The 24,189-nt window shown below is 36.6% G+C and overlaps 1 protein-coding gene across 1 annotated transcript in view; it reads right to left on the bottom strand.

The window, feature by feature from the left end:
• The window catches only part of LOC145482408 (uncharacterized), a gene marked incomplete at its 5' end in the record, with an annotated part of 215,205 nt that overhangs the window by 27,177 nt on the left and 163,839 nt on the right, over window positions 1-24,189 (bottom strand). The window lies entirely within an intron of this gene.

Here is a 24,189-nt window from a genome sequence, read left to right on the forward strand (position 1 = left end):
GGATATGAATATTTTACCAAGGAATAATGATGATGAAGAACTTATACAAAATCGCCTACATGATAGTGATTATCGACAGCTTGTTCGCTCACTAAACAAAAGACAGAAAGAATTCTTTTACCATGTTTTACACTCTATTAAAACTAATGATGACCCACTCAGATTATTCTTAAGTGGAGGTGCTGGAGTTGGTAAAAGTACTGTCACTAGTGCTCTCTATGAAGCACTCGCAAGATATTTAAATAGTGTCCCAGGTGAAAATCCAGATGAAGCAAAAGTACTGAAAGTTGCTCCCACGGGCAAAGCAGCATTTAACATCAAGGGAAACACACTTCACTCTGCTTTTAAAATACCTGCCAACAGGGGATTTCAATACGGCACACTTGATACAGATAGACTTAATACAATACGAGCACAGTTAAGAAAACTGAAAGTTATATTTATTGATGAGATTTCAATGGTAGGCAATGGAATGTTCAACTTTCTTAACTTACGACTGCAGCAAATAATGGGAAACAAGTCACCATTTGGAAATCTGAGCTTGATAACAGTTGGAGACTTATTCCAATTAAAACCAGTATTTGATAAATGGATCTTTGAAAATACCAATGATTCTTACAGTGCTTTAGCAACCAACATTTGGAAGGAGTATTTTACCTTGTTTGAACTCAGGGAAATCATGAGGCAAAAAGATGACAAGGACTTTGCAGAACTATTAAACAGACTTAGAGAAGGAAAACATAACCAAAATGATATTAAGGTCCTTAAAGAAAGAATTGTAAAAATTAAACCTGGTGAGAAAAATTATCCCATCAATAAAACACATCTATACTCAACAAATGCACAAGTAAATGATCACAACAATGCAATGTATCAAACTGCACATACTCAAAAAGCTCAAATTAAATGTATTGACATAGTTGTTGGAGATATGTCTGATGACCTAAAAAACAAAGTCAAAGAAAAAATTCCAGATGATCACACTAAAACTATGGGCTTATTTAATGTTGTTTCAGTTGTTGTGGGAGCAAAATATGACTTGACAACAAATGTCAATGTAACTGATGGTATGACAAATGGTGCCGAGTGTGTCATAGAGAAGATAGACTACAGAGTTAAAGACTCCACTAGGCCAAGTATCATCTGGGTATCTTTCCCAGAAGCTAGCATAGGTCAAAACCATCGCAATGAATTTGCACATTTATTTAACAAAAATGTGGATAGAACCTGGACACCAATTTTAGAGATAACTAGACAATTCAAGATTTCAAAGCGACATCAATGCCAGATACTTCGTAGACAATATCCTTTACGGCCAGCAGCAGCTAAGACTATCCATCGTTGCCAAGGTGACACACTTAATGAAGCAGTACTTGATTTACCATCATCAACCAGAGAGCACATGCATTATGTTGCTTTAAGTAGAGTAAAAAATTGTTCAACACTACATATAATCAACCTAAATGAAAAAAAAATCTGTGTTAGTCAAAAAGTTCAAGAAGAAATGTCCAGACTTAGACAGCAATGTTTACTCCCTTCTATACCACTTTTATACAACCAGTCTTCTAGAATGAAACTACTGTTTCATAATGTTCGATCTCTTCATCTTCATTTTGATGATGTTGCATGTGACTACAATGTTCAAGCAGCTGAGGTTAATATCTTTGTTGAAACACGTTTATGCCCTTCTGATTGCAATACAACCTATGAAATGGCTAATTTCAAACTTTTTAGAAATGACTTTAACCCAGATAGTAATGTCAGAAGTAGTTATGGAATGGCTATGTATATTAAATCCAATATAGATTGTGTAACTACACCATTCAGATCTAACTTTAACAATATAGAACTAACTGTATGTGTACTTAATGATCCAGTTCCAAACTTACATATAGTAGGCATCTATAGGTCAAAAAGCAAAGCTAACCAACAAAAATTAATTGAAACTATAAATCATCTCCTTGATACAATAATTCCTGATGCAGACACACCTACTGTGATACTAGGTGACTTCAATGTTAATTTGTTGGAAGTTTCATCAGAACAAAGGGCATTAACAAAATGCTTATTACAACAAAGAACCTACAAACAACTGATAAGTCAGTTTACTACAGATTATCATACACAAATTGACCATATCTATACCAATATACCAAATCATGTGCTAACTGCCGGTGTTCTCGAGTCCTATTATAGTGATCACAAGCCAATATTTGTTTGCTTAGTATAAAATCAGTATTTGTTACACTATGAAGATGAAAGTATCCATATTTAAAAATATGTAAAACCAACATCACATATTATTTGCATCTCATTTACCATTATTGTATTGCTTACTCCAGGATTGCCACCCACCAAGACAACAAAAATCCGACTTTTCACTGGTTGTAAAGCAATTTTCAGTGACCCTGCAGGATGACTATTCTGGCCATCAATCAACAAAAATAAGGATAGCTCAGATAATTTTTAAAAGAAAATTGCCTTTACTACACAAAAAAATCAAAAAATAATTTGCAGCAACCTTAAGATAAAATTCCCAGACTTTTAACTGATTTTGAACATGGATTTAGAAACTTCCTGACTTCTCCCTGACCTTGAATAAGATATAATTTTCTCTGACTTTTTGCTGACCATGCCAACCCTGTTACTCAGTCAGTGGTGAACTAGTTTACAAAAAATTTTCCTTCTGGACCACTGGTGTGGTACCAGTCCCTTACAGGTACCCATCAGCACACCGGCGCCATCATCTGCGTTCAGGTAAGACTCGGAAAGGACTTTTACATTTTAACTGTTATTATTCATTTCATTCATTGATATCAATAAATCAACACCCCTATCTTTACAGGTGCACCAGTGTACACCATTTGAAGTCAATACTGCCCCAGTCATAACCATCACATTGCAGCAAAGGATGACAATAAGATCAATGAGGAACAAACAAAAGAACTTGCCAAACTAAGATATCACATCCCATCGAAGCAATCAACTATGAACTCATGTGATGTCAGTTTTAGTGGACCAACAATGAAAAGACCACGTTGTACAAACTATGTGCTTGATGCTGTCAACGACGCATCTATTCCATTTGGCAAATGAACATTTCCACTCAACAACAACTTCTTTAGGGAAGACATCACCACAAAATGGTGCTACTGATATCTCCACCAGAAAACAAACTCAAAGTCTGCAGACCGATTATTTAAAAGCAACAACCATAGCCACTAAAATAGAAAAATAGGGCTGAGTATTGACATTATTTATAACAAGTGGACTTGTGTTTTTCAAACCGAACTGGACAAAATTAACCACAGAAGTCAATTTGTCTGGAGGAATTTACCATAAAGTACACAATCATGTGTACATGTAGTTGTTAATAAGCAGTTGTGAAGGTGACAAACTTAATGAAGTTGGTATTAAATAACAATGAAAGATCAAATATAATATTTATTTCAAAATATAACAAATCAAACTTAACATGAACATTATCAATATATGTTCACTGAAACCGCGAGAAAATAACCTATTTCAATATGTGGAACAACACAACTTATCATGAACATTACTTAACGTATCCAGTAGCTAACTTATTCAAAATGTGAGAAAACAACTTATAACATCAAACTTAACATGAACGTTGTCGAGTAAACCAATTAGTTCAATGGTTCAGTGTAAATAAAACACATGCAGTTCTACTTGCCAACTAGTTTATTAGTTGATTGTATTAAGTTCAGACACAGTTCCACTTGAAGAATCGTACGTAACATGAACATTGTCAAACAGAAGTAGTTTCGTTGCCACTTCACTCTCATTTAATTGACAAAGATCATCTCCAATGACTTCCTGTAACACATCTTCAAACAATTTCAACGTTATACGCCTTCCCTCATCAGTATCGACGAGGACTCTTGCACAAAACCCGATTGAACACCTCAATGATTTCATTGTATGTCCACATCTATCACAATGCACTACTGAGCTGGAACTTACTTGAATAATTTTCTTCTTACAATCTCTCTACTTTCTCGATAGAAAAAATTTCGACATTGCTAGTAACTGACTCAACCACAATACTTTGCTGCTCACCTCCAGCTAAATCAGGACTGATGTTGACAGTCGCCGTTTCATCTGTGATCGAGGAAACAGTGGTGCGAAATGAAGTAGATAGCTTCTTTTTCCCTGACCATATACGTACTAGCACATTGCTTAGACAATAACAGTTTCCCTCTTTTATTGTGTCTGTCATCGCTTCCCAAATATCCAAGACAATACTACCACTTGCATCTGCAAAGACAGCCTCCGCTAGTTTCAGTTTCCTTTCTCCCACGATAACTGGGTCTTTAACGGTCATAACTTTGCCTTTCACGGTAACCAAGTTCCACTCATCACTTTCGTTTAAAACTTGTAAAATCGTCATCGGATCTGGAGTAGCCAATCGCACATCTTCAAATTGGAAGGAATACTCCGTACTATCTGGAAAGGAAACCTTTGTCATATCGTTTATGATTAACTTCTTCCTGTCGGGAGTACAAGTCAAGCATGACACTTTGATCGGTCTTCGACTCTTCTCGCTCTCCAAGAGGAGTGACCTTTTAGGTGGAGAGTACAATAACACCTCACGATTGCCACTTGCTGTTTGCAAAGTCATAGAAGCGTAATCTAAAGTATTCTTACGATTACGCTTCAACGGCGAAAGATTTTGTACGTAGCCAATTAGACTTTCCTGTTCAGTAGAGCGAGGCTCAATCTTCGACTTGGGAGGTTCAGCACACGCGGCAGTGCACTGTTCAACATCGTTCTTGGAAGGCCCAGTGCTAGGAACAGACATTTGAACATCTATATTTGTAACCTCTGCATCCTTCTTACCATGCTGAGCACCCTTCTTCGAGGACTGAGTATTCTTCCCCTCCATATTCTTCCTTCTCGACGAAGAAACTGTCGAAGCCATATTTGCGAAATTTGAAAACGACAACACGCTCCTTTGCTAAACTGTCCTGATTGGTTAACAAAAATAATACAAACCACGCCCCCCTTACCCCTCCCCATTCTCCTCCCCAAGATCTCGTATGAAAATAATTTAGTGTGGTCCACTGCGCAAAAAAAAACAGTTCTTCTTCACGTAGCCTGCCTACCTGACGCTTTTTAAGCAATTTGAGCGCTCTGAGAGCAGCAAAGCCGCGATAAACAGCGCCAAAGCCGCGTAATTGCTTTAAAATATTGCTTATTAAAGCCAATAAACTGCATAGCCTGTTGTTGACAGAAGGAACCTAATCTGATCTAATTCATGATCAATAACAGGACAGACGCACGACAAACTGACTTCAAAAGAAATTTAATTATTTTCAAAACCCATTCAAACGTAATCTATCCACGACTTATTCATCGTCTCCTTTGATTTTGTGTTTTTCACCGCAGATATCCACAGTTGGCAGTTTTGCGCCAAATTGTTTTCAACAGTTCCCATTGGAACTACACTGTTGCTGTATAGTTCGAAAGGTAAGCGTCGTTTGTCAAGGCTTTTTTGGCTAGCCCTGTACGTTTGTTTTTCCTTGCTGCAATTGCAGAGCGTTTCTTAACACTTTTCTTGTGTTTTTCACTGCAGACATCTTGAAGTTACCGTTCGTTGTTCACTGCTTGGCGTGACACAGTGCATTGTAAGTGTGACATTGCAATGTCTCTTTGGTTTTGGCTACAAACGTGAATGGTGCCCGTTGTGTTATTGCTGTGTTTTTTTTGGCACACTAAAGAAAAACTGAGTGAAAACAGTTTTTCCACATAATAAAGTCATCTTATATATGGTAAGTATTCTGTAACATCGAAAAAGATTGAGATGGCATGTTCAGGTGACGTCTCAGAGGCGTTTCAGGCTATGAAGTCAAAACTCCTGCGGAGTGTTGTCTATACAGTAATATTTTCTCCACCAGGATCTGTACATCACATCCAAGTGGTTTGTTTTCACAGTTCTGGAGGGAGCCGATGCACGTTGCTTCTGTTTTCGCAACGTTAAGTTTTAGTCCAGAAACTTTAGCAAAACAATCAAGCAATACAAACAAAGCTCGTGCGGAATCTAAATTCGATAAAACAACAGTTGTGTCATCAGTGAACTGCAGCAGTTTAGCTTCTAAATTGTTTATTTTTATTCCTTTAATATCGTCTTGGTTTCGTATAGCAATTGCTAGGATTTCAACAGCAGAGACAAAAAGGTAGGGAGAAAGGGGGTCCCCCTGCCTAACTCCTCGCTCTATCTTAAAGTGCCTATGAAGTAAAAAATAATTGCTGCTTATTTGAAAGGCTTTTCAAAGTAAAGAAGAATGGCGTTTCCCTTTTTAGAATATTTTTTTTCGTTCTAGAGATATTTACGTTTTTGTGTTTTGCAAATGAGGAAAGTGAGGACGTCATAGGTGGTTCCACTTTAACAGTAAAACACTGAATCAAGAATATCTCTAGAAATATTGGAGCAGTATTCTTCAAACTTGACACCACAAATGTGCATCACAAAAGAAACAGAATGACGCCTTCTGTGTTGTTGCCATGGCGACACTTTTGGCTCCAGTCTCTTTCTGTGAAAAACCAAATATGCCAATTTGCAACCCTTCGAAAAGGGACAGAGGGTCTTGCTCGGAACACACATGATTTCCATATTGTCTTAACCTTCCCCATTAGATTGTTGGGGGTGGATTATCCTTGTTTAAGATAAAATCTGGTAATGTTAGTTTTAATTGAAACAGGACCAGCGGCATAACTGTTGTCATGGCGACGGCATGACGGGTGTCATTTTGTTTCTATTATGATTTACATTTCTGGTGCAAAGTTTAAAGAACACTGCTTAAATATTTCTAGAGATATTCTTGATTGAGTGTTGTACTGTTTTAGTGGAACCACCTATGACGTCATCACTCATAATACAAAAACGTGAATATCTCTAAAACGAAAAAAGATATTCCAAAAAGGAAGACGCCATTCTTCTTTACTTTGAAAAGCCTTTTAAATCAGCAGCAATTATTTTTTACTTCATAGGCACTTTAAAGTAGTGAGAGCAAAGGCCATTGTTTACAATACAACTTTGAATATCTTTATAGAAAATATTGACCCATCTCAAAATCTGGCCCAAAACCGGATTGATTCAAACATTTTTCAAGAAAAGTCCATTCCAAACTGTCGAATGCTTTCTCAAAGTCAATAAAAAGTAAAATTCTGGGTAATTTCTTAGCTCTTGTATAGTTCATTATATCAAGAATTGAGCATATATTCTCGCTGATGTTTCTGCCTGACTGATTGTAATGTATTAATTTAGGTAATAGACTTTTCATTCTTTCTGGAATAACTTTTGAGGCTATCTTTGTATCAACATTCAAAACGGAAATAGACCTCCAGTTTTGAAAATCACAACGATCTTGGTCCTTTTTGCTTATGGATGTTATGTAATAACATCCATGAGCATAGCAGGCAGTTGGATGGCGCTCACTCACTCACTCACTCCATTCTAATTAATTTATTCATTAAACCTGGATTAAACAATTTTCTCCTACCTCCCCTGCTAAGTATTATTTTTGTCCAAGAGTTCAGTTGTCTTCAAGAAGGTTCTTTGACGAGGGGGGACTAGAAAGGCGTATATTTTTGCCCGATAAATTGAGAGCCTGGATACGAGTTTGTCGAACACCTTGAAGATTGAAGTCGGCCATTTTGGTTTCATGTGATTTTCTTTCGTAAATATGTTGTTTTTTGCCTATCAGCTTTTGCTCACACCTAGATGAAAGCTGTTAGAGGTATTTATGACTGTGGTCATGTATCGTTCACAACAACACGGTCGGCGAGGTCAAAGAATTGATACAAGACACCCGGGAAGACAAAGCCAGAAAGTGAGATCGTGATTAGCTTTTTCCTTGGCAAGAGAATTTGATGGTTTCCACTCGCTTTCTCTCGTTGTGTAGTCTAAGGTAAGCTTAAATTCTTGTTAGGTTTTGGTTTCATTGTTTCTTTATTGTTTTATTTTGTATGCACACATCGAAATTCTGCCTCTGTTAGTATTGCTAGCTCAAAATTTGTAAGCTTGTTTTTAAATACTTGGGAGAAAAAAAAATCGAATTGCCTTATCTTTTAGTTTTGTTGTTGTTCACACTACATTTCTGTTGTATTCCATGCAGTTCGACCAGAGTGAAAATTCCTTCACAGATGAGATGGAAGGCAACCTTCATGTACGATTGAGTAATTATACACTGCAATATTTTAGTGATGGATGAACAAATTAAGTCCAAGAGACTGTGTAGATCTATTTTTTTGCTGTCCAATACCGACAAAAGCCAGATGCATGGTGGCTGGTGATGTACAGTTTTTTTTTCTTTTTTGCTCCTAGAAATGAGAGATTTAAACAAATTGACATCAAAACTTGAATTATGGAGAAGAGAATGCGTGATACTTGTCAACATAAGTATGTTCTGTAATCATGGCAAAAATCAATCAGCAGAGACATATCTGCAATCCTTTTGAATATTACTGCATTGCTAGTGAGACTAGCACAAACAATTACCAAGATATATAGGAATAAAATACCGTGACGTTTGTTTCCAAGAAAGAAAATTATTGTTATTTTATTTGCATGCACTACAATATGTAGTACCCTTATTATTGTTTTGCACCAAGCTGGGGGACTTCTTCCTACAGTTGACTAAAGGTGCACTTTTTTTCAGGCTGGAGGTATTATAAGACTTAACAGGACAGTGATTTCAAACATTAAATGATTATTTATCCCAGAAATAAGATCTACATTAGCCACATTAGGTTTGTGAAAGGGGTTTCAGGCTAAAAGCTACATGTATATGAAAGGAAAGCCTTTCTTGTTAAAAACACTGTAAAATGGATAGGTCTTTGACGTTGGACCAGAGCCTCCTTGTATAAAACTTTGTTACTTCCCTTCCTCCTCTTCATGGACATAGTTCTATAGAAAAAAAACCTTATAAATTGTAAATAAAAACATTCCCTTCACTTCAGGTTCATGATTGAAACAAAACTGTCTGAAATCATTCTTATAATATTGAAGGAAATACTTATTTTTTTCTATAGATTTCCTGTTTACCCACAAGCTACAATCAAATTGTTTATGTTTGACTTAGCTTAAAATAAACAAGATTTCGCTAATATTCATGTCTCACTTAAGTGAAATTGGGCAAAATAATCTTGGCAGTCTTGGCATTCTCAAGTTGATGTCCAAAATAAATTTCAAAATCATGTATTGTAATTTTTGCATAATAGTAATCATTGTTCTACAGCTGTTTCATAATGTTAACTGAACAAGGACCATAACCAATTTACCTTGACCCAAAATGCACTACTGACTCATATACAAAATTATATTGTCAATTTTGGACTGACTGGTAAATATGGTGAACTCTCAATCAATGATTTCATATTGAGACAGACTGTTATTCTTTGACACTACATCATGTACAAGTTAGTATGATATCAATGTTCCAGTTCCAATCAAATTAATTATTATCCATTTTAAACTTTTTAAGCTGTCTGTGTTAACAACCTGTTATTTGATTTTTGTATTTCTTTTCCATTTCCAACAGTCTGGGTTCAAGCCCTGGCTGGGAACATTCTTGAGCAAGACACTTAACTCTCAGTGTTTCTTTCCACTCAGGTGTATAAATAAGTACTGACAAATTTAATATTGCAGGGTAACCCTGTGATGGACTAGCATCCCATCCGTGGGTAGTAGAAATACTCCTAATCACTTCATGCTACAGAAACCGGGATAAGTGCTGACCTGACAGGCCACCTGGCTGATATGCAGACTTTAATCTCACTTCGAAGTTGCTGTTTGCATCTTTTTAAGAACGAATGCTCGTGCAAAACATTGTACATGAAATGACTTGAATTTCAAGAGAATGAACATACAGGTGACATGCATTTTCATTCAAATAGTTTTGCACAAAGACTCGTTTTGCCACAGAGGCAAAAGTCAACTATTCATCCATGAGCTGGCTCAGGGGGCCTTTGATTCTCAATTGAAAGGCCGCGTGCAAGAACATCCCCTAGATTTTTCGGCCATTTTGAAAGTGCGTAAAACTAGCTGAATTTTGGAATGTGGGCTTTGTTTCACCTGAGAAACATTGCTCTGAAGTTTTTTTTTGCTGGGTTGCTTTTCGTTCTCGAGAAATAACGTATGCAAAAAAGGCACACAGGTTGGAAAAACCGAGTGGTTTATTGCATACGCAATATCTCAAGAACGAAGCGAACTTTAGCGTGAAAACTACGGGACATTGCTTAACATACCTGAACGAAACTGCATGCGAAATTTGGAGTGTTTTCGACAAAGTTCACCTTTGATTAAAATACCTGACGCCCTTTTCCCGCCGAGTCCTTCAAATAAACGAAGCTGGGCCTTTGTTATGATGAACAGAGCCGATCCTTTGTTATAATAGCCAAGCCAAGCCTTTGCTATAAGTCGAAGTCTCGCCTCGGTTTATTATAACAAAGGATCGGCCCGCCGCGACCGCAAGGAATTTGATTTTACTTAAAAACCAGCAAAATATCAATTTCATGCAGCTTATATAAGCTCAAATTTGTTGATTTCAGGTCAAAAGTGCTTAAAATGTTGACTCATGTTAATGTGCGGCGGCAAGGGTGTTGATTTCTCTTAGAAAGCAGCAAAATGTCAATTTTACGCAACGTAAAAGCTAAAAAATGTCGAGTTTAGGTCAAAAAAGGTTTAAATGTTGATTTCATGTTAACCCGTGACGGTAGGGATGTTGATTTCACTTAGAAAACAGCAAAATGTTAATTTTACGCAGCGTATAAACTCAAAAATGTTGATTTCAGGTCTAAATAGGTAAAAATGCTGATTTCACGTTAACACGTAACGGCAAGGATGTTGATTTCACTTAGAAAACAGCAAAATGTTAATTTCACGCAACGTATAAGCTCAAAAATGTTGATTTCAGGTCTAAATAGGTAAAAATGCTGATTTCACGTTAACGCGTGACAGCAAGGATGTTGATTTCACTTAGAAAACAGCAAAATGTTGATTTCACTCAGCGTATAAGCTCAAAAATGTTGATTTCAGGTCTAAATAGGTAAAAATGCTGATTTCATGTTAACGCGTGACGGCAAGGATGTTGATTTCACTTAGAAAACAGCAAAATGTTAATTTCACGCAACTTATAAGCTAAAAATTGTCGATCTCAGGTCTAAATAGGTAAAAATGCTGATTTCACGTTAACGCGTGACAGCAAGGATGTTGATTTCACTTAGAAAACAGCAAAATGTTGATTTCACTCAGCGTATAAGCTCAAAAATGTTGATTTCAGGTCTAAATAGGTAAAAATGCTGATTTCATGTTAACGCGTGACGGCAAGGATGTTGATTTCACTTAGAAAACAGCAAAATGTTAATTTCACGCAACTTATAAGCTAAAAATTGTTAATTTCAGGTCTAAACAGGTAAAAATGCTGATGTCACGTTAACGCGTGACGGCAAGGATGTTGATTTCACTTAGGAAACAGCAAAATGTTGATTTCATGCTGCGTATAAGGTCAAAAATGTTGATTTCAGGTCTAAATAGGTAAAAATGCTGATTTCATGTTAACGCGTGACGGCAAGGATGTTGATTTCACTTAGAAAACAGCAAAATGTTAATTTCACGCAACTTATAAGCTAAAAATTGTCGATCTCAGGTCTAAATAGGTAAAAATGCTGATTTCACGTTAACGCGTGACAGCAAGGATGTTGATTTCACTTAGAAAACAGCAAAATGTTGATTTCACTCAGCGTATAAGCTCAAAAATGTTGATTTCAGGTCTAAATAGGTAAAAATGCTGATTTCATGTTAACGCGTGACGGCAAGGATGTTGATTTCACTTAGAAAACAGCAAAATGTTAATTTCACGCAACTTATAAGCTAAAAATTGTTAATTTCAGGTCTAAACAGGTAAAAATGCTGATGTCACGTTAACGCGTGACGGCAAGGATGTTGATTTCACTTAGGAAACAGCAAAATGTTGATTTCATGCTGCGTATAAGGTCAAAAATGTTGATTTCAGGTCTAAATAGGTAAAAATGCTGATTTCACGTTAACGCGTGACGGCAAGGATGTTGATTTCACTTAGGAAACAGCAAAATGTTGATTTCACGCTGTGTATAAGGTCAAAAATGTTGATTTCAGGTCTAAATAGGTAAAAATGCTGATTTCATGTTAACGCGTGACGGCAAGGATGTTGATTTCACTTAGGAAACAGCAAAATGTTGATTTCACGCTGCGTATAAGCTCAAAAATGTTGATTTCAGGTCTAAATAGGTAAAAATGCTGATTTCATGTTAACGCGTGACGGCAAGGATGTTGATTTTACTTAGAAAACAGCAAAATGTTGATTTCACGCAACTTATAAACTAAAAATTGTTAATTTCAGGTCTAAACAGGTAAAAATGTTGATTTCATGTAACGCATGACGGAAAGGATGTTGATTTCACTTAGAAAACAGCAAAATGTTGATTTCACGCAACGTATAAGCTCAAAAATGTTGATTTCAGGTTTAAATAGTAAAATATGGCGGCCGGAAAATAGTGTTAACATCTGGAACTTACTTTGGTTATCTGGGACAATGATTATCTGCACTGAACAAATAAACATCAAATAAGCACTTTTCTAAATACAGCAACGTCTTAAATGGCTAAAAATCACGAGATAAATACATATTTTTCGACAAACGTGATCGTAGCTTTATGTGACGCACCGCCTAACAGATTAACAAATTAACCCGTCTGCGCAAGGTACGGGTCTCCATACATCTGCATGTCCGCTGATCCCAGAAGTTCAAAACACTACAAATCATGCCGATATTGAATAAAATCAACGCAACCTGGATCACAGATCTATGTTACAATCGATCGCTGCTTGTTGGCCATTATTACCTTTAAATGAAAAAAGCCGAAACAATCTAGTTACCAGTTCGAGAAACGCGCGCAGAACGTGATCGCAATGCATGCCAGGAAGGGTCTTTACACGTCGTGCGCGGGAAAACATGGCGGTTGATACAAGAGAAATTTTATAAGTCAAAAAGCAGTTCTCGCTTTCCAAACTTTGACACTTGCAACGCTTGGCAAATGGGCCACAACTCACGAGAGGGTATTTTTCTTGGGCAAGAACTGCTCTTGGACTTTGCTGCCTGGCTCGATCTGACTTCGAACGCCAATAACACGATTACGGTATATCAGCTACCTTCGAAGTTTCAGAACACATTTTGATTCTTTAAAACGTGCTGATGACTTACAGGTTTATCGAGGCTTTATAATGCCTCTCAACGACCAGGCAGGCACACAAGGTACTTTAACACTATGCTTAAGATATTAGTTGACAGAGTTCTAATGCGGCACATCTCTTTTTCGTTCGATGGTATTTCGTTTGCCGCTCGATCGATTCACGTGTTGTGTTTACGTCGCAATAACCGATGTAAACAATCTGTTCCCAGATTTCCGCTCTATATACCGTAAAAACTCGTGTATAAGCCGCACTCGTATATAAGCCGCACCCCCAACTTTCGAGCTTGATTTTGAAAAAAAGAAAACTCTTTAAAAAGCGCTGAGCAAAAGAAAGTGATTACTTGTACATTGTAAGCTTGGTCAAATCTGATGCTGTGTATTTGCTGCGAGCTAAATAACTCTTGAAATACCTTTTACAAGCTATTCTTCAACGGAATTTCTGATATCCTCCTAAAGAGAGGCTCTTTCCCTTGTGAGATAACTTTAAGAATTCCTAGGAATTCCTAGGAAAAAATTCCTAGGAATTCCTAAGAATTCCTAGGAATTCCTAGGAATCAAAGGTGTGAATTTTCACGGTAATTCGGACTCGGAATTCCTAGGAATTCCTAGGAATTCCAAGTTTACATGGAGCTGACTTGGAATTCCTAGGAATTCCTAGGAATTCCAACTGAAATATACTCACCTTGGAAATTCCTTAAAATTCTAAAAAATTCCTAGGAATTTCTGAGAATAACTTGGAATTTGTAGGATTGTTTGAGAATAGGTTGGAATTTTTTTGGAAAATCTGAGAAAAACTGGGAATTTTGTATCATTTGTAGGGCAGACAAAATTTTGATGATTAATGTCCAGCATTAAAATAGCAAATAAAGTCACTGATATCACATCAAACAGGTTTTAAATCAATGGTTTATTACATTGGCTTTCATGAATTTAAACATAAGAATAATTATCCTGTTTCTTTTTCATTACATCAAGAGTAAAAAGTAAAACTGAAAACAGATATGAAGGTCAAACTTTTACATGTTTGATAAAAAGAGAACTTTTTCAGATAATCTACTTACTTTTTTGGTTTACAAATCCAACAATTTTCCATACACAAGATTTTAGCTTAAATTATTGTTATTATGTGGAACGAATCTGGATTTTCATGAATGTAAGGAATCAATGATAAGAACAAAACTGAAACAATCCTTAAAATAAAAAAAAAGGCTGAGTTTGGGCAAACTTAGCTGCTGTTCAGTTATTTCTGTTGATTCCACAGCTTCTTTTGTTGCCCTCTAATTAGGGTGTCAACAGCTAGCCTCTTCATGTTCATCTTTGTTGTATGACACCTAAAACAAAATTAAAAAAATACATTACATTGCGATATATATGAGGTACTGTAAGACTGAGATCCAAATATTTATGTGCTCACAGTTTAATACATGCAGCTAATTAAGACCTGACTGTAAGCTGGTTGAAATGTTAAAAGAGAAGACTTGATAATTGTGAAGGTGCTTGTATACTATTGATAAATATGTTACATAAATCTTGTGCCTACAGTAGATTAAATCAAGGGTTTCCTTCTTCTATAAGTGTATCAACAACTCTCGAATTGGAGGATACACTGTATATATATCACGGTTTTTAGCCAAATTTAGACATTAGAAATATTAAAAAAGACACTTAAAACATTAAAGGAACATTTACACTGTAAATAATAGAGTAAACACAAAAGAATATACAGATGGACAAAAATTGAAGATCAACACGGATTGCCATACAGTCAGGCTGAAACACACAGGAGACATCAAACTCATGCACACTGTGGCTGCCTCGTTGGAGTTTTTGTCAAGGACTATGACTGGGATCAGAGAGAACTGCTATATTTATTTCGTTTGAACAAGTGAGGCGAGAGAAACGACTTGTTCCTCGCGAATCAAATTGTTCAGGCACGCACTCTGGGTAACCTAAATTGTTTCAACTCTGCTTTAGCCAGAATTCATTTCATGCCATGACTGAGTGACCCACTCGTGTATGATTCGTGATGATAAAGTTCATTCAAAAGCTTTTGTCTAAATACAAGAATTTACGTTGTATAATATAAGGTTACTTGAATTCGATTACTCACCAAATAATTCTGTATACGGCTAATCTGCCCTTCGAATTTTTCCCCGTTGAAACATCCACAGGAATACTTTCTTTTAACTCCAAATCTTCGCCAAGAATAACTTGTTTCTCGTTAATGACACTCACGCTGTTTTCTTCTGATCACAGGACCGCCGCAAAAACCATTTTGATATAATTTTGGAAGTGAAATCTACTAAAACGCACGAGCGATCAACCGTTAACGCTGAATTCAAAGATGGGCGCCAAAAGAGAATGAATAACGCAATCTTTGTCACGTTCAGTCACCAGGATAGTCACGTGAAAATTCGCGTGCAGTGATTGGTTCAGTTGATCAGTTGAGGAGAGATTGGAAACTAGAGAAGAAGGAGAGAGAGACTGGCAACGAGGTTGCCGGACCAATCGCTTTCGATTGCAAGTCTGTTTCCCTTTCCACGCTGTTTTGGTGGTCTTCTGAAAGATGGGTCTTGCTTCAAAAGGAAATAACTACACAAACTTTTTACGAAGAAATCAAGGAGGAAAATGGAACGTACTTTAACTGGTTGATCTGTTCTCGATGGTTGTCAAGATAACAAAGGATCGTGAGGCACTTAAATCAAGTTCACTGCAAAGGTAAGGAATCCAATTTTATAGGGATTTTCTGTTGTGATGAGCTATAATTGTAAATAAATCAAACTAAGCAATGCATTGTGTGCTCTTTAAAAACCCCAAAGGCCGAAATTCACCTAAAAGGTTTCAGATCGACCTGAGGAACCGAGATAAATTCTGCGAAATAAGCTTAAGCTTGTTGTATTAGTCCACCAAATCTATTTTGAGAGCCCACGTGTTTCAAAACCCAGTCAGCACAATGCAGCAAGTATAAATTTGCAATGCTTGTCATTTTTCCTTTGAATTATTTATAAGGATTAACATGATATGAGATCTATAGTCTTTTCAATGCATCAAGATGTAGGTTTTTTTATTTGCACTGTCATTTATTTATGTCAGTTATTTATCTGTTTCCCACTGACTCATAATCTTTTTGATTCTTTTGATTTTGTTGTGTCATGAATTAAAGTGGCCACGAGGACAAGGAAATGCAAGAAACATATTGATGATCCCACTATACCCATACCAAAATCTACAAGATTCGACCACATAAATTGCTTAAAGCAGTCTTCACAGACCAGTTGACGTCATCTCCCTCTCTTGCATCACTTTTTCTTGGAGATCATTTCCAGCACATGAACAGAAGACCTCAGAGTTTTCGGCTCACCTGAGTGAGATGGCTGTTGGGAAAAATGTTGTGGATGACTGATGGATTATGGAGTGAACCTTTATGCAAGAATTGAAGCTTCACAGAAGCATTTGATGAAACCAAGTTGCCTATACCTGAAAAGACTACAGAAACACCAATTGATGTAATACACAACAACTCAGATTTGTCCACAGACAGTGATTCAGGTAATGATGTTGAAGTTTCAGTTGCGACTCCTATGAAGAAATTGAGAACTCTGACACTGATGGCCATTCACTGGACTCCCCTGATGAAAGTGAAACTACTATGGTTCCCAAGAAAAAACATTAATTTTTCTGCCAAAGAATATGCCTGTATGGCTATTCTGGCCTTAATTTCAAGACATTGTATGACAATGAGAGGCTGCTAAGGATATCCTTGTTTTAATGAAACTACTGGTAATTTGTCCAGAGAATGTCACAGTACAGTTTTACAAATGTACAGCAAGTGTGTGGAAACTGAGCTTTTCATTTATGACATCTGTGAGAGATGTCTTCTTCTTTTTCCTAAAGTCATAAAGGATCAAGTCAAAAATTGTTCAACAGTGGGCTGTGATGGGTATGTGTGTGAATCTACAATTATATTAAATATATACATGCATATATATACTTTTGGTTTTATTGAAATTGTAAATAATGTATATTCATTTATGCTGACAGAATTGTTTGCTTAATCTATTTATCAAATCTAAGAGCATCCATTTTTCTATCAGTTAAACTCTGGGTGTTTGATTTAAGGGTCCATACAGGCACTTATACACTAACAAATCACGTTGGATCTAAAAAGCAATGTTATCAGTGCTATAGTTTTATGTTGAGTTGTCAGACTTAAACTGGAATTAATGTACATTTGTTTGGAAATAATTATCTTGGAGCTTGAGAACAATAAAAAGGTATGGAACTCCAGAGAAATGATCGTGTTGATTTTTACTAATTCACAGAAACTGATTCATGCACTGAGTTCATCTTTAATTTTGACATTTTGAGAAATTTATACAAATTTCCAACAATATTTCATGTGTTTTAGCTATTCCCAAAAATTCCTAGATATTCCAAACACATTTTTTAAAACAGTCTGGGAAATAATAGGAGTTCCTAGGAATTCCCAATAATTCCCAGTCATACTTTTCACTATTCCCAAATATTCCCAGAAATTCCAAGGTCTTGGATTAAGCATAATTTGCATGGCTTGGAATAACTTGGAATTCCTAGGAATTCCCAATAATTCCCAGTCATACTTCCACTATTCCCAAATATTCCCAGAAATTCCAAGGTCTTGGATAAAGCATAATTTGCATGTCTTGGAATAACTTGGAATTCCTAGGAATTCCCAGACTACTGGGAATTTATTTCGCAGGGGTTTGACAAGATGTTGCCTTTATTGCTAAAGGCGATAGTGGAAAACGATGAAATTCAAACGGAAATCCGAGCAAAACAATCTCTGACCGATCGATGCAAAATGATTGCTTTGTAACCACGCAGTCATTTAAAGAGAGAGTCTGGACACCAGAGAAATACACACGCAACCGATAAGAAGTCTGGGCCGAGTCACGTAGATCGATCGAATTGAACGATCGAACGAACAATAAACAACATGGAAAAGTTCCATTTCACATCAGCTGTGCGTGGATACCATGTTTATAAACATGTATGGAAGCCTTCAATTGGTGAAAAACTTGTTGCTCGACGCAAGTTTAACAATCCTATGGATAAACACGCGGTGCAAGTTGTGAAGTACAAATGAAAGGAAGTACAAATGAATCGCTTGAAAGAACTACTCGCGAAGAAGATTCAGGTTTAAAACCTGAAGAGACAAAGGCTCCTTTAGGAGCCACCACTTCTATCAAAAGCAATGATCAACAACAGCAACAGGTTTCAAAATGTTGAATGTTTATTTACTTACGTTTTTAAGTACTATATCTGACCACTAACTAGGCAATTAGCCCCCTCTGAAAGCAATTGTCTCGTATATAAGCCGCACCTGCCATTTTGAGCCCAAAATTTCAGCAGAAAGGTGCGGCTTATACACGAGTTTTTACGGTACTATTTTCCTTTGACTTTAAGACAACTAAGATTCAGTGGAATACACTATAAACAGTCTGCCTGTTTGCTGTTCAACAAAATAATAAGGTTTCTTTTGTTTTTTGTTCAACAAAAGATCTCCAAAAGATGCCGCTTGGAAAACTGAGCTTTTTGCATGCGTTATTTCTCGAGAACGAAGAGCGCCCCAGCCAAAAAAAATCCAGAGCAATGTTTCTGAGGTACAACGAAGCCTACATGCCAAAATTCAGCTATTTTTGAACACTTTCAAAATGGCCAAAAAATCTAGGGGACGTTCTTGCAGGCGGCCTTTCAATTAATGTAATTACAGCCTGTCTTTGTGAATGGCTCATTTCGCCTTGTACAAAAGATGCATTGAAGCATTCAACTAAAGGATCCCTCAAGAAATTCCAGAAAGTCTTATAGAATTCTATAGTTAGACTGTCATTTCCCAGAACCTTATTTAATGGAAAAGAGTTTATAATTTTAGAGCATTCTTCAAGACTTAGTCCTTCACCCAGATATCTTAATTCATGTGAAAGTGTTGGAATAGGCAAGTCTTCAAAACGAAAGTATAATTTGTTTTAGTCAGAGCAGTTTTTTCTTGATTTATAAAGATTTTCATAAAAGATTTTCTCCCTCTAAAATTTCAAAGGGATCTATGGTAATTACTCCACTAAGCCTAAGCTTCCGTATGTGCTTTCTTATATGATTACGTTTTTCCAAATTAAAAAAATATTGAGAGTTTTTTTCTCTGTGTTCATACCACCTCGCTCGTGATCTAACTATTAAGCCCTCAACCTTTTTATCATACATTTGTTCCATTTTTTCTTTCAAGATATTTAATGTTGATAAGTTCTCTTGACTGGGATTGTTTTGAAAACTAAAGAGGCTTCTTGGAGTTCTCTATTTAGCTGCCACTCTTCTGCTTTTCTTTGCTTACTTTTATGCATCGAATATTGTGTGGAGTATTTCTTAACATTATACTTCACCCAATCCCAAACAGAGCGTGGGTCACTAAGATCTTGCTTGCCTTCTTTGAGCCAAGAAGGAAGAAGACAATTTATTTCATCAACATATTGTTTATCATTCAGAAGGGAGCAATTTAATTTCCAAAAACCTGAACCCTTTACTTTGTCATCAACATCTTGAAACTCTATTGTTATTGCAGAATGACCGGTTTTTATTGCTGAAATTATGTCAACATTATAAATGTTGTCCGATAAAGAATTGGAAATAAGCCAATAGTCCAGTCTTGAGAAAATCAAAGGATTTGATTGACTCCAGGTAAAACTGCATACTGTGGGATTCTTTACACGCCAAATGTCATGTAAATCAAGCTCTGACTGTAACTGTTCTATTATGCTAATTACAGATTGTCTTGGAATCATGTTGCCACCTCTCTTGTCGATGACTGGATTTAAAGGACAGTTGAAGTCTCCTCCAACAATGATATTTTCAATTTCGTCCAAATTGTTTTTCACAATGGTTTGCAAAAGTGATTGATAAAAGGTAACCAATTCGTTATCCCGATTTGGAGCGTAAACATTAACTAGAAGAGCAGGTTCTCTACTTAGAAGAACTTAAAGCATAATAAATTTACTGTTAGAGTCAACAATGGACTTTTCAGCTGTACAATCAAAATTATTCCTGATTAGAATTGCCACCCCTCTTGCATTGTTAGCCCCATGAGTGCAAAAAAAATGTAGCACCCCATTCTCTTTTCCACGAAACTTCATTCCCTTGAGCGCAATGTTTTTCCTGCAGGAAAACAATATCCGGTTTTTGTTTTCTAAGCCAAGTAATTATCGTCCGTCTTTTTCGAAAGTTGTTGATGCCTTTCATATTTAAAGATATAAGTTTACCCTTCACCATTTTTGATGAAAAAACACAGAGGGCAATTGAAATTAAGGAGAAGTATCATGATGTATCTATAATTAAATAACCATCCAAGTATAATCACTGAAATCTTGCAATAATTAGAGCCATAAAGTGACAACTTTGAGATATATGAGTAATATGATGTCTGCAAAATTACCGTTACAAATAAAGTGCAAATAAATAAATTTACTGCAAAAGAGTTGCTCACAAAATTTGCGCTTGTGCAGCTTTGCACGAGCAAATGGGACACACATGAAATCATCGCGCAATGGACATTAGCGCTTGTCTTTGCTGTGCTATGCAATGTTAGAAGACTGAAAAAAATGAAGCAATTATCAACACAATATTTAGATAAATAAATTTCTACGTGACCAAGACTGCCCTTCTGTCCACAAAAAAGTTTTCCCTTTGTGAAACGAACTCTCTTCCCTTCTTCAAAAGCCTTTCGCATAAGTGCAAGAGCTTTTTTCCGAGTTTCAAAGTCACTAGGTGTGAAATCTTCGACAAACCTCTCGTCATTGAGTTCCGCCTTCCCACCTGCACTCTTTGCAGCCTGAAGTAGTTTTCTTTTAACTGGCCTGCTGTAGAGTTTGGCAATGATGTGTCTTGGCCTCTCACCTTGCTTCTTCCCTGTACGATGCTCATTCTCTACCTCAGCTGCTGCATGTTTGTGGCCAAGATGTGTAATGTAATCCAGAATTATCACCATAGAGTCTCCGCCATCCTCTTCACTCACACCTAAAACACGAATATTAAGGTCTCTAGAGTATCTCTCTAAATGTTGCAGCTTTTTACGAAGTTTGTTGTTGCTTTGTGGAAGGTTGTCTATCTCGTCGGTGTTAGCATTCATCGAGTTGAGAGAAGTCTTCAAGCTGTCAAACCCTGCTTCGAGCTCCTGTTGTTTAAATTTCAATCCATCTATTTCTTCTACCTTAGATATAATGCTCTCAATTTTTTGTAGTCTTTCATTCGTATTTCATTGAAAAAGCCTAACATCGTCACTCAGTTTCTTAATTTGGTTTATAAGGTCACCTCATCATTAATTTTAGCTCTTCCAGCACCACGTCCGCCATGGTCAATTCCTCGAGGTTTGGCACCTTCTTCGCGTTGTTTTTCTCCTTATTTTCTTGTTCAAAGCTCTGTAAAGGCACCAGTCTTTTCCCTGACCGAAGGCATTTCTCTGACATGTAGCATTGCTAAAAAAGTACAGCTCTGGTCGAATGATAAACAGAAAAAGTTTCTTCCAATGTGGAGCTCGGCAAGACACGTCTTCACTCCATGAATGTCCAGAGTTGAAACCCTAATAATATAATAGGTTGTACTTGCAGTGTAACCCTATCGTCCATCATGCGCTTAACTCCTCTTGGCCTAGTGGATAAAGCTGCAAGCCAAACTGCTTCTCTTTGGCACTGAGCATTCATAGCTTCCACTGTGGCTTTGATCCATTCAGGCTCAACTTCTTCCTTACATTCACTAATATATTGCTCAATAGGCATCCTTGACAGGGCATTTGCATCTCTATTTGCAGTTCCTGGACAATACTTTACTGTGAAGTTAAAATCAGAAAGCTCTGCTACCCGGCAGTGACCTGTAGGATTAAGCCTGGCAGAAGTGAGTACATAGGTTAACGGGTTGTCCGTGTACACAGTAAATTGTGGCGCATAATATAGATTTTTTATTATTTTTTTTACGACATATGCTTTATTTCAAAATACAAACATTTACAACATGGTGTGTCTGTCAAGTACACATACAAACTAGTTACAAGACCAAAAACATTGCAATTCAGTTCTATTTAAATGTTCCAATATCATTATGTATACCACCTACGCAAGGGAAAAGAGATATCTACCCTTAAAACACTAAATAAATAAAACTAACTGATTAGACTAGAACGGTGCCCTTGAAGGAGCATCTTCTTTATGATATTTAATTATTAGATGAATTTTAATTTATGTTTTCAGTGTTATATTTTGTGTTATATTTATTGGCCGCATTAAACAGGAGTGGGGCTCTTCATAGATCAGAGGAGGCGAGGCCAGCACCGACAGAACCAGTACCCAAGGGAGCAGAAAGTGAAGATGAGAAGGAAGACCTATACGTGGCTGAAGCTCTCATCATTAGAACACGGCTTCAAATCAGGAGGGAGCTGGAGCTGTAACTTCACTTTCGATCAGAGTGTTTATCTGTTTGATCATATTTATTTTGACTTTTCTCTTTAATAGTTTTTACAAAGGACAGTTCTTTAGGGCACAGGTCACAAAAACATGCAGTTGATATTGTTTTTAGTATAGTGAGGTCTTTCTACTAAAGTTTTCTGCATCAAGATATGATGTGGCGTGGAGGTTTCAAGCAAATGTATTATTCCTTTGTTAGACGAACAAAAGCAAATCTCATTATACAATCATTCTAACGTTCAAATAGACAATGTAAGCATTTTGATAGTATTCTGTGACTCGCGTGTTTGACTTAGCAAAGAGTAAGTCCTGCGAGTGCTTATATAATAATAGGGGCCATCATTAGGCCGCCGATTGTTATTTTCATGGCTTAGGAGAAACAAAAGCCTTCAAAAAGGTTCTATTTCATTAAAGTTTATGGTGTGGGATTATTTTACAGCCAAACGCTTTTCTTCCTTTTAGGCATATTAGGTAACCAACATTGAGATGTAAGCCAATCAATATGTTTGCAGTAAAGCGAGGTCTTTTTGATAACGTTTTCTGTATCAACACTGTATCAAGATGTGATGTCAGTCATGCAAGTTTCAAGCAAATGTATTATTCCTTTTTTAGACGAGCAAAAGCAAATCTCATTATACAATCATTCTAACATTCAAATAGACAGTGTAAGCATTTTGATAGTATTCTGTGACTCGCGTGTTTGACTTAGCAAAGAGTAAGTCAAGTGAGTGCTTATACAATGATAGAGCCCATCATTAAGCCGCCGATTGTTATTTTCATAGCTTAGGACAAACAAAGGCCTTCAAAATGGTTCTATTTCATTAAAGTTTATGGTGTGTAACCATTTTGCGGCATTTTCTGTCTTTTGCTATGTCATTATTACCCAATTAGCGCGTTATAATGAAAAATAAAAATTGATGTGAGTACCCTGTGGTGGGTGAATTTCTTTTTTTGAGCGATTAGATAGAAAGGGTTCTATTTCATTAAAGTTTATGGTGTGTAACCATTTTGCGGCATTTTCTGTCTGTTGCTATGTCATTATTACCAAATTAACGCGTTGTAATGAAAAAAAATGATGTGGGTACCCTGTGGTGGGCGAATTTTTTTCTTTGAGCGATTAGATAGAAATGGTTCTGTTTCATTAAAGTGTATGGTATGTAACCATTTTGTGACATTTTCTGTCTGTTGCTGTGTCATAATTACCGAATTAACGCATTATAATGAAAAAAATTGACGCCGGTACCCTGTGGTGGACGAAGTGTTGGCAGCCCTCTTTGGAATAGTTCAGTGAGTGCCCAAAGATTTTTTTGCAGATAATGTTAGTATGAAGTCCCACCTTTTAGACGGTATGCTCCGATATTTGAAGCATGCTTCACCATTGGAGATATTTTGCCCTAAACTTTGGGTATTTTAACAGTTTTCACTATTGGGTGAGAGGGGGGTCTTCTCTGAGACG

The sequence above is a fragment of the Orbicella franksi genome, chromosome 3, assembly GCF_964199315.1.
Source record: "Orbicella franksi chromosome 3, jaOrbFran1.1, whole genome shotgun sequence".
Classification (NCBI taxonomy): Eukaryota; Metazoa; Cnidaria; class Anthozoa; order Scleractinia; family Merulinidae; genus Orbicella; species Orbicella franksi.